The sequence below is a fragment of the Capsicum annuum genome, chromosome 2 (genome assembly GCF_002878395.1).
Source record: "Capsicum annuum cultivar UCD-10X-F1 chromosome 2, UCD10Xv1.1, whole genome shotgun sequence".
Lineage (NCBI taxonomy): Eukaryota > Viridiplantae > Streptophyta > Magnoliopsida > Solanales > Solanaceae > Capsicum > Capsicum annuum.
The window spans coordinates 55510970-55524527 of record NC_061112.1 but is presented as its reverse complement, the minus strand read 5'-3'; positions in this window follow the sequence as shown (position 1 = coordinate 55524527).

The window sequence follows — 13558 nt, the reverse complement described above, 5'->3', positions numbered from 1 at the left end:
TTATATTAGTTTTTTGTAGGCCGCAGATAAGGGTAGAAGGCTAGTGTGAGTGTGTGGGTTGTAGCAAGATATTAGGAGAGCTCTTGTGTAGTCGGGTTAGTAAGCATATGACTGTGTCCATTTGTAGGAGCCCCTAGTTAGTAGAGTTTGTGTGTGGTGGGTGTCTTTGGTCTGTGGGTGTATATTACTACAACATGGGTGTCCTATCTCTTATTTCTTATTTCAAATTACTCATATTTCTCTTATTTTGTAGTTCTATGATATCCATTTTACTATTGCTTACCCCTTATTTATGTTATGTCATCCATCCTGCTTCATGTTTCACTACGACCTTGTGTACTATTCTGTAGCTTGAGCCGAGGGTCTATCAGAAACAACCTCACTACTTTTCGGAGGTAGTGGTATGGACTACGTACATTTTACCCTCCACAGACCTCACTTTGTGGGAATACAATAGGTCTGTTGTTGTTGATGTTGTAACAGATAATTATCTGTTGCAACAGACGAGAAATCTATTAAAATAGAATATTTATCTATTGCAACAAACTATTTATCTGTTGCAATAGATATTTATTCTGTTTCAACAGATGAGTAATTTGTTTTGAACAATACAATACAACTCCTACCACAAACCCAACATATAATCCATATGTTTCAACTCTTGCTATTGATACTGGATTCAAATTATTTCTTAATCATCGACAAGTTTGTTGAGAAGAAGGAATAGACAGAATGAAATTAAATAAGAATTAAAACGTCAAAGTCAATCAAACATAAAATTTTAGTAAACAAAAACAAATAAAAATACATAGGCTAAAAGAAAAAAAATAATTTGTCTTCACGAGATAGGGGGTTAAGGTCTGGGAATACACCACCCTTCCTAAATGCCACTTATGGGATTATACTGGGTATGTTGTAGTTTTATTTTTGTGTTTTTATTTGATCAACTTTAATAATTTACTAAGCGCTTGATTAATATAATATAATAAAGGTCTCTACTTGAGTATTAGTGTATGCATTGGGTCAAGTTTTAATTTTCAACTCTTGCTATTACTATTGGATTCAAATTATTCCTTAATCATCGACATGCTTGTTGAGAAGAAGAAATAGAAGGAATGAAAATTAAATAAGAATTAAAACATCAAAGTTGATCAAACATAAATTTTTATTAAACAAAAACAAATAAAAATACATAGGATAAAATAAAAAATTAATCTAATTATTACTATCATCATTATTGCCAGCCGACCAATCTTCAACCGGCATCAGCAGTGCCCTCCTCATCATTCGGATCTCCCAAAGCATCCTGACTCTCAAAGCAGACAACTCCCATTGAAGGTCATGAACCTGAGTTTGAAGCTCTCACATGGTGTCTTGTAAAATAGCAATGTCCCACACTGGCTCAGTCATATCTAGAACATGAGTGAATTGATAAAAAATGTTAAAACAAAAGTAAAGAAAATAATCCGAATGTAATACAGCGTACTCTACCAATTGGTTATATTTTCACAAAAATCAAGAAAAAAAATTACTTGAGTCAGGAAAGAGAAAATGGTTGAAGGAGGAAAGACAAGATGGAAGAAATAAATTTAGTAGAATGAACGAGTAAGGAGAGACATATTTATAGAGGATTGAACTTGAATGAGTTAGGCAAAAAGGCGCGACTGTTCACCTCCATTTATTAATTACATACAAACTAGTGACTTTTTGATTACTTTGAAAAGTTATGACATAATTAAATGAAACTGCTGACTGAATTTTTGAGTATTGTTATAAGTCATGACTTATCAGCTCATTATTATTAATTAGATCTCTTCAGTAACCATTTTTATTAAGTTGTGGCAACAGATTCTATATCTGTTGCATCAGATAACACATCTGCGACAACAAATATACCATCTGTTGCATCAAATAACCCATCTGCGATAACAGATATACCATCTGTTGCAATAAATCGACAACCTGTTGCATCAGATAATCTATCTGTTGCAACATATAATCTATCTTTTTTAATAATCATCATATCATTAATCTAATTTTTTATTATATAAATTTTAAAAATAAATTTAAAAACAAAAATGGCGAAAAGTTACTACTTGACGCCTATTTTATACTAACATCTATTATTCAAATTAAATAACTATTTATTACGATTATAAATTCTGTTATCATATTTTCGTATTATTTTCTGTGAAAAAAATGACTTAACTAAATCAAGCTGGTGAGTTTTTTATTATTGTGACAAGTCATAAATTTTCAGCTTATTATTATTAATTAGTTATTAAATTTAAATAACCTTTTTCTCAATTAAAAAATGGAAGACACCTTTTCAATAACCATTTCTTTAATAAAATAATAACCATTTTTATTGAGTTATGGCAACAAATTGTATATCTGTCGCATCAGATGACCCATCTGTGGCAACAGATATACCATCTGTTGCAACAAATCGACCATCTGTTTTAGGAGTTTTTTTGATTTTTTCTAATAGCTGATTCATCAGTCGCAACAGATGGGGAATTTGATGCATTAGCAACAGTGAATGTGTTAGACAAAAAGTCACGACTGTTTACCTTTTTTTAACAATCATCATATACCTTAATTAATCCAATGTTGTGACTTTTTTTATTAAATAATAAATAAATAATTTAAAAAATAGATTTAAAAATAAAAACGGTGAAAAGTCACGATCAATTATTAAAAATAAATAGTCGTTCTTTTACGGTTATAAATTGTGTTTGTCATTTATTTTCTTAGTATTTATGAACTATTTTTTCATATTAAATAATCGAAAAGTCCTGAATTTTCACCCTTTCAATAACAATAAACCTTTTTTTTATTAATAATCGTCTATTGCAATATATGATCCATCTATCCCAATAAATTAACCATTTGTTGTAATATATGATTCATCGGATGCCATAAACGCTCAATCCCTACTTCCAACCATCGACATATTTAGAATAAGGAATAGACAGAATGAAAATTAAATATTAAATAAGAATTAAAAATCTAAAGTCGACCAAACATAGATTTTTGAATCCATTATATACAAATATATACAATAAAATACATACCCTTGGGTAGATCCGATATAAAAAAACAAAATACACTACTACTACTACAACAACAACAACAACTACTACTACTACTACCTACTACTACTACTACTACTACTACTACTACTACTACTACTAATAATAATAATAATAATAATAATAATAATACTAATTATTAGTATTATTATTACTATCAACCGGCCAATCGTCATCCGACAGCAACAGGGCCCTCCCCAGCCTTGATTTAAAGTCATCTAACTCCCTCCGGAGTTCATTAGTCTGCCTTTCAAGTTTCCTCAAGGACTCGAGATGAATCACCTTGTACAAATCTGGACCAGTCATATCTACAAGTGGAGTAGAACGAACGACTAAGGAGGGACCTATTTATAAAGGATTGAATTCAAATGGGTTAGTCAAAAAGCCACGACTGTTGTTCACCTCTTCTTAAATAAATCTGGTGACTTTTCAGCTTATGTAAATTAAAAAATTGGATCTAAATATAACATTCTATCTTTATCGTATTAAAAAAAAAAGAAAATTACTTTAAAATAAATCTAATAGATTGGTAATCTGTTGCAAAATATATTCTATCTATTTGATAATTTGTAACATATTAACAAACTGTTGCAGCAGATGGATATATCTGTTTGATTTTTCCAACAGATACGTCATATGTTGTAACAGATTGATCATCTGTTGTAACAGATGTCTATAATTATTTAATAAGTTTAACAAATGTGTCATCTGTTGCAACAAGTTAGTCATATAATTATTGAAATTAATTCATAGATAGTCTAGGAAGAATAAGGTCCGTGCAGATGGATGGATCCACTTTCATGTGTGAGAGTTATGTATTACTGATAAGGTCATCGAGAGAACACACAAAAAGTACAATGTTTTTATGAATGCAGGTTTTAACCGATTAGGCACTGATCACTCAAACAAGATCCCGCATTGTACTGTTAATTTTAATAGGTTCGAATTGATAAGGCCGAGGGGCCCAAGAAGATGTGCTGATACCCTGTTATGAATTACTGATGGTTGTTGATCATGGTTATACGTGTCAAGTTTTGAGAAGGGATCAATATTTGGTGTCATTATAGAGATCCAATAGCGATTGAACTTAACTTTAAGTGTGAATTGGACTCTGAGAAGGCCTTTGAAGCCTTGCACTGCATCAAACAAGAACGGAAAACCAATAGAAATTTCCTTGGCCTAAATTTATATGGAAGGGTTATTCGAAAAGGTGATTATACACCAAAAGGAGCCGAAGGAGAATGCCTATGAGGGAAAGGGGGTCGATGAAAGACTATATCATCTGAGAGCTAATTGACTAGGAAACATAGGGTAGCAAGAAACTTCTAGAGAATCTGGCCAATGAAACTGAATTAAAACAAGAGAAATCTGAATGAAATGCAAATATGAAAGTGTATCCAGAAATGTAAATTCATATATTGTCTCTCACAAAGAAAAATAATGCAAATGGACACTTTGCTAGGGATCTACGACTAGGAAGCGTGGTCGAAATATTCACCTACATAGAAAATAATAAAACACCAAGAAAGTAGCTTTACGGGCACCAAGGGTTGTAATAGTGTACAGTAAGTCGAGAAAACTTGCACCAAGAACAATAGAAGCTAAAATAAGGAATCTAAGGAAATGTGGTAATTTTTGAATTTTAAATTGCATCCCATGCCTTCTTGTTTGTGGTTTCGATTAGGTCTACTGCTATTTACTTGATCGGCACCACAAACAAGATTGAAAGACAGATTGAGTATCATTACTTCTTTAGCAATATGCAATATGGATATAATTGATTGTGTTTTCTTTCTTTAGCATGCTTTCAACCTATCTTGGAGAAGATCAGATGCTTCTTGTAGTATGTAAATCTTGATAATTTTAAAGCTTGCCTCTGGCTTGCTGATTTGGTATTCAAGCTTACTGTTGCTGTCGTTGAGGTCAGTGTAAAGTTCTTGGTCTTTTGTGAGCTTGTCAATGAGGAATACTTCCTTCGAAGTTGTGGCATTGTAAAAGGCCTTCAGAAGGTTTCCAAAACACTTTATTCAGAAGGCTTAAATGATACATGATGGGTCACTATGTTTGTTTTAGGTCAACATGTTGATACATAGAGTCTGTTGTAATAGATATAAAGTCTATTGGAATACATCAAACCACCTTTCTAGTGATCTAATTTGTTCCAAAAGTTTCTCTGTCTGTTCCAACATCAACAATAACACCAACTACAAAGAAATGTAATGCCCCGAGTCTGTACCCCGAATTCTACACGGTGCTTATATCCCGACGGATCACAAGCTAACCCATGGCTGGTATCTGCTACAATAACTGTATAATAGTAAAATGCTATAATCATAACATAACTAAGATAAATGCAAAAAACTACCTTAAGTTCCAAATCTAGAAACAATACTGAGTGTGGTATCATAATACCAAAACTAAACATCAATACTGAAAAACTGAACAACAGTCTGAAAATACTTTAATTTGAAAAGCCTCTAAAACTGTCTGAACTGTGGAGTTGATGGGATAAGCCCCCAACTAACTCCGGCTATTGATACTAAAATTGAAATACTATAAATAATATGCATATCCTCGAACTATGAGGACTCATCATAACTCTGACTGCTGAAAGTCGGATCTGCTAAGGATGCTCGGGAGCTTGTGCGTCGAAACCTATGATATAACAAATCATAGCATAAAAAAAAGCTTGCACCAGTACTTTGAATGTACTGGTATGATCAGTGAGGTAGGATAAAATGCAAGGGTTCTTATGCATGAACAATACTAACTGAATAAAATAAGTATGATTGAGTAAGAGTACATGCATAAATAAGTATACTGTAACTGAGATCGTGATACACTTAATACTGAGTCTAAATACTGATTAACTGATTGCTGAGTCTACTGATAATGTATTACTGATATATGAATAAGTGTATCTGACAGTCCTAAACTCTGTGAAACTGTACTGAGTTCCATATTGAGTTGAGTGACTATATCTGATTTCTTGAATCTGTAAAACTGAACTGAGTTCTATTCGAATGTTGAATCTGAAACTGAGACGGTGGTAGGTAATCATCTAACCGACATGCCTCTTTCTGAACTGATTGGGGTTTAACCTATAAGCCCACTTGGAAGGGTGTCAATACCATGCCATGGGTAAAGATAAACTATGGGTTAACTCTCTCTAACAGGAAGCTCTTTCGTCAACCCTCGCTAATAGAAAAAACTCAAATGAGATATATCAACCCTAATAATATCTGGCAGGAAGATATCTCAACCTACACTGGCTACATAGTTCTGGAACACAAGGATTGCTTCCAAGGATCACACCCTCTACTAGTAGGTGAGTCCCCATCCTTAGGTTCACTCGATGCTGAATCCTACTCCCAACTGAATAGACACTGGACTGAATTTTAAACTGTACTTGGTTGGACTGAGCTGTTACTGATATTACTGTTTGACTGAACTGAACTGAGTTCAGTGGATTTTGTGTACTGATGGAAACTACTGAATTCTGTTAACTGAATAAGTAATACTGACTACTACTGAGGTCTGTGACTAAATTACAATCACTACTTAGATTTCCTTAGTTTCTGTAAATAACTGAGAACATTACTGATCGTGACGGGACTGATACTCTTCTATAAATGACCATAGCTCAAGGTAATCATCTTAATTGTCAAGTACAAGTACCCCCAGGACTCGATAGCATAAATTAAAAAACTTGGCACAAACTTGAAATATGTAAACTAAGTATTCGATCATTCTTCATTCATTGGGGCATTTTAACAACCACTTGCATGACATGAACTTGAACATATGCTAACATGATATAATTTTCACTATTCAACTTACATGCTTAATTTATAAATCACTTGAAAGGTATAAAATATGCACATAATACTAATCTATATGTAAGTACATAATTCCATATACCCAATTCACAATTTGAAAGCATTAGCATGATTTTCATATGATTGGACATATAACTCCACTAACCCCACATGAATTATCTTAAAACATGGATTTTAAAATAAATTCATGGACTCCAAGGGTAGAAGGGACCCTTGGATGAACACTTCACATACCTTGATGCTTGATTTTGAGAAGATTGATGGTAGAATTCTTGAGATTTGAATCTTGAATTGAAAACCCTATGGCTTGTTATTGAGAGATTTTGAGAGAAAGTGAGTATACTTTTTTGAATTAGGGCTAAATTTCATATTTTGGGGGGATAAAGGTTGGGGGAAAAAGCCAAATATCCCTAAGGAAGCAGTCTTTTAATGAATAAAAATTGTACCATCGACGCATAGACCAACTTCCTGCGTCATTGGCATCGATGCTATATCCAACGTGTCGCATCGAGTCTGCATCGACTCACTGGAAATTAACACTGGGAGTTGGGGAAAACATTTATCAACGCGATAGTTGACACGGCATGCCAAGATCACATTGATTAACTGTTTTAGGTTTCCAAAGGAGCTTCAAACAAAGTTCAAAAAATCCAAAACATGTCCGAAAACACCTACCGATATTCCTGATCATGAATTAACTCAAATATCAATGTTTGGAGGATGTGAAGGTCGTCAAATAATATTGCCAACTATCGTAGGCTAAAATGTCACTAAGTCTGAATATTTAGCTAAAATATTCTAAGTTTGGGACCCCTAGACAAGCTTAAAGGACTGAATTAAGCTAAGGACTTTTCGGGTTCTTCACTATCTCCCCCTTGGGAACATTTGTCCTCGAATGAGACTGTTGAGTCTAGGAATACTGAGACACTGGACCTAGACATTGGGCAGGCATAACTGTAGCATGATTTTATAAATGAGATTAATAATAAGCTTAGTTTATCATACTGGACATGCATATCTAATACATGAATGAACTGACTCATGAACATATGACTGATTATGCAATGGTAACTGATACCAAGTTTGTAACTGAAATCTGAACATGAAACTGAATGAGTTTAAGGAAAACTATTACTTAAACTGAAAAATATTGATGAACTCAAGATCATTTTCAGAGTATGCATGAATGAGAACATGAGGACATGACTGAGACTAGAATATGGTACATGAACTGAATATCGTATACTAAATTGAACCCCTTGAATACGCGACTTACGGTTGAGATTGGAACTTGAAGGTCAACTTATGAGTACCCACTACTCAAAACTAGATTCTTTATGTGAGGAGAATTGGGAGGTTTAGGATATGAAAGGTCGAGGATATAGTGCATCTCCCCTTTGGGACATTATGTCCCTTGAAGAATGCAGACTTGGCTGAGATACTGAGGAAAACTAGGGCGATGCCATGACTGAATATTTGGGATCTAAAACTGAGACATGTTACATGAACTGAGCTAAACACGCACTACCTGATTGCTCTATATTGGAATAATTTAATTCACGAGACATTCAAACAGAGAGACTAGATGGAAAGGTAGAAACCACACCACACGAACTTATCTATCTAACTGCTAATACTGAATCACTGGCTTTAGGGACTAAATCATACTAAAAACTTATTCTCAACTATACTCTCCACCTTAGCACGACACTTCACCTGGGATTTCTGAAAAATATTCACATGGGCGCTGCGCATGAATGAATAAGCATACTGACTTTTCTGATTAACTGGATGATTGATAGCTAAATACTGGGTATGTAGGACTGAACTGTACTTAGTCTAAATAATGGGACTGAAACTGTAGAGTGTCATGTACACGAGGTAAGGACTGACTGGGTAACATAAGATAACTGAGCATGAATTCATGAAAAAAAGAAAATTTGTATTATTTGAGAATGCAAGACCAAACGTATAACATGATTCTAAAATATTCTGTAAACTGAGGTACTAAAATACTGATAAATGAATGACTGATAACTATAAGCTATAGTCAAGCAAACCTAAAACTGAACTGAGTTTCTGATCTGATTGCTCGACTGAGACTGGGACTGAGACTGACACTATAACTAAGTCTATAACTGAGACTACGATTGATACGACAACTAGAACTAAACACACTATAAGGCATGAGTGCAGAAGTCATGAGCTGCATAACCTGAGTTTGGAGTTCATGATTTCACGAAATATAATTTGTACTATTGAGTGAACTGGAGCTCCTTATTCTAGGAACTGGAAACGCACATAACTCTATGAAAAGTGTGTGAATATAAGCTGTGTTCATGGAGCTGAGACGTAAAGAATGCATAGGTATCTTGATGACTGAAGTATAAGATTTGAACTGAGGTAAAGACGGGTTGGGCATCATTCCTACCCACTACTTTTCTGCACATACTAATATTATTACTAAAATCTGGAACCCTGACAAAATATCATAACCGGACAGTTCTTGTATACCCATTGGGCTATGATAGACTGACCTACTGGGGTGGAGGCTGAGAAAGGTTTTCCTAATATTTGGTCTAACTTTAAAGTTACCTGCTATGTAAGAAGTTACAAAAGACAGAGAAACTCCTGGATCTGATAAGACATAAATATGTAAATGGGAGGTTTGTAACATACCAGTGACCGTATCAGGAGAACTATCCCGATCTTGTCTAGATTGAAGTGCATAAAGCCTATTTGGGCACTGCCCACTGGCGGCACTGGGAGTGGTACCCTACTAATTCAGGCGATCGGACTGAGTTGAATGATGATTGTGTTGACTTCGTGGACCAGCCTTAGGATAGTACCGAACCCTGTGACCTGATTCTTCACATGCAAAACACATATTACGGTCAGCTCTACACACACCTTTTTTATTCTTACCACATTCTTCGCAAAGCAAATTAGTGCGAATACTGCTTGCACTACTCTGAGTTTTGGAGCCTGGTGCCCCATCATGACTATTATTCTTGAACCTTGGTACTGGTGTACTAACTGAAGATGGAAATGGGGCTGAAAACTTCTGACTAAATCGAGAACGGTTACCACCTTCTTACCTTGGCTGGGCAAAACTAAAGCTACCCATTCTGGCTCTCTTATTTTCTCTCTCTTTCTTCTTAAGTTTCTATTCCTCAATCTGTTGAGCATGGAACATAAGCCTAGATATGTCTATCTCCTTAATCAACATCGCAGTCCTGCACTTTTTAACCACTCTACCCGATACCCCAGACACAAACTTGCTCATTCTAGATCTATTATCTGCTACTATATGGGGAACATACTTGGATAACTGAGTGAACTTAAGGGAATACTTTTTTACACTCATACTGCCTTGCCTAAGATTGATGAACTCTAACACCTTGGCTTCTTTCAGCTCTAAGGGAAAGAATCTATCTAAGAAGGCTGTAGCAAACTCTTCCCATTCTATGGGCTCTGCATATGCACCCCTATCTACCTTCCGCTGCTTAAACCATGTATAGGATATATCTTGTAGCTGATAGGCAGCTAAATCAATGCTCTCAATAGTATTCACCCTCATGATATCTGTAACCTTCTGCACCTAATCAAGAAATTCCTGGGGGTCCTTATTTGACTTAGACCCGGTAAATAATGGAGGGTTCATTCGAGTGAAGTCCCGAATCCAGGCAAAAACAGTATTAGACACTGGGTTGGCTAGAACGGCTGCTAGTATTTTATTCTGGGCTACCACAAAATGAGCTAGGGTGGTAAAGGCTACTCTGAACTCAGCGTGGGAGACATATTTGTCCAGATAATCTGGCTGGACGAGTTGAGGTTCTGGATGGTTTTCTGTTCCTCTTCCCTTAGTTATTTTTAGAGGCATGTTCTGTAAATGAAAGAGAAACATGGATTAGGTAGAGAATTTAACTGGAGATCATGCTCACTCACACAATATGAATACTAAAAGAAGGGAAACTTTTCCTAAAATATCTCGTAGCCTCCTGTCCATAAGTACGGCATGCAACACACCCATGCACAAGATTCTACTAGATGCGACTTGCAGACTTTCTAGGACTCTATTGAACTTTAGGATCTGATACCAAGTTTGTAACACCCCGAGTATATACCCTGAATGCTACACAATGCTCATAATCTCGAACGGCCACAAGGTAACCCATGGTAGGTACCTACAGCAATAACTGTATAATAGTAATACTATAATCATAACATACCTGAGATAAATATAGAAAAATACCTTAAGGTCCAAATATGGAAACAATACTGAGTGTGGTATCATAATACCAAAACTAAACATCAATACTAAAAAATTGAACAACTGTCTGAAAATACCCTAGTCTGAAAAGCCTTTAAAACTGTCTGAATAGTGGAGTTGATGGGACAAGCCCCCAACTAACTCTGACTATTGATACTGAAACTAAAATACTATAAATAATATACATGTCCTCGAACTATGAGGACTCACTACTACTATGACTGCTGAAAGTCAGATCTACTAAGGATGCTTGGGGGCCCGTGCGTTAGAACCTATGATATAAGACATCATAGTGTAAAAGAAAGAAAGTGTCAGTACTTTGGATGTACTGGTATGCTCAGAAAGGTAGGCTAAAATGCATGGGTTCATATTCATGAATAATACTAACTAAATAACATGAGTATGACTGAGTAAGAGTATATGCATGAAAAACGTATACTGTAACTAAGATCATGATACATTGAATACTGAGTCTAAATACTAATTAACTAATTACTGAGTCCACTGATACTTTATTATTGATATCTGAATAGCTATAACTAATAGTCCTGAACTCTATGAAATTGTACTGAGTTTCATACTGAGTTGAGTGACTAAATCTAATAGTCCTAAATCTGTAGAACTGAACTGAGTTCTATTCTGATACTGAATATAAAACTGAGACTATGAGAGGTAATTATCTAAATAGCATGTCCCTCTCTGAATAGATTTGAGTCCAACCTGTAACCCCAACTAGAAGGGTGTCAATACCATGCCATGGGTAAAGACAAACTATGGGTTAACCCTCTCTGATAGGAAGCTCTTCCATTAACCCTCGCTGATAGAAAAAACTCAAACGTGATATATCAACCCTAATAATATCTGTTAGGAAGATATCTCAACCTATGGTGGCTACATAGTTCTGGAATACAAGGATTTCTTCTAAGGATCACACCCTCTACTAACAGGTGAGTCCCCATCCTTGGGTTCACTCAGTGCGGAATCCTACTTCCAACTGAATAGACACTGGACTGAGTTCTAAACTATACTAGGCTAAACTGAGTTGTTACTGATATTACTATTTGACTGAACTGAACCGAGTTCAGTGGATTTTGTGGACTGACGGAAACTACTGAATTCTGTTAATTAAATGAGTATTACTGAGCACTACTGAGGTCTAAACTGAGTTCTGTGACTGAATTACAATCACTACTAAGACTTCTTAAGTTTCTATAAATGACTGAGAACACTACTGATCATGACGTGACTGATACTGTTCTATAACTGACCATGGCTCTAGGTAATTAGCTAAATTGTCGAGTACAAGTACCCTTAGACTCGATAGCATAAATTAAAAGACATGGAAAAAACTTAAAACATGTAAACTAAGTATTCGATTATTCTTCATTCATTGGGGAATTTTAACAACCACTTGCTTGACATGAACTTCAACTATGCTAACATGATATAATTTTCACTATTCAACTCACATGCTTGATTCATCAATCACTTGGAAGGTATAAAATATGCACATACTACTAATCAACATGTAAGTACATAATTTCATATACCCAATTCACAATTTGAAAGCTTTAGCATGATTTTCACATAATAGGACATATAACTCAACTAACCCCACATGAACTTATCATAAAACATGGATTGAAACCCAATTAATCATTGTCAACATGGATATTATCAAACCCAATATGGAATTCATGAAATTCATACAATTGGAGTTTAAAATAGATTCTTGAACTCCAAGGGTGGAAGGGAACCTTGGATGAACACTTCACATACCTTGATGCTTGATTTTGAGAAGATTGATGGTAGCATTCTTGAGATTTAAATCTTGAATTGAAAACCCTAAGGCTTGTTCTTGAGAGATTTTGAGAGAAAGTGAGTATACTTTTGTGAATTAGGGCTGAATTCATGTTTTTGGGGCTGAAGGTTGGGAAAAAAGACCCAAATACCCCCAAGGATGCGGTTTTTTAATGACTAAAAATTGTACCATCGATGTGCAGACCGACGTGCCACATCATTGGCATCGATGATATAGCCAACGCATCGCGTCGAGTCTGTGTCGACTCACTAAAAATCTACGCTAGGAGCTGGGGAAAATATTTATCAACACGATAGTCAACACAGCACGCCAACATCACATTGATTCACTGTTTTAGGTTTTCAAAGGAGCTTTAAACAAAGTCCAAAAATCCAAAACTTGTCCGAAAACACCTATAGACATTCCTGATCGTGAATTAACTCAAATATTAATGTTTGGAGGATGTGAAGGTAGTGAAATAAGATTGCCAACTTTCGTAGGCTAAAATGGCACCAAGTTTGAATACTTAGCTAAAATATTCTAAGTCTAG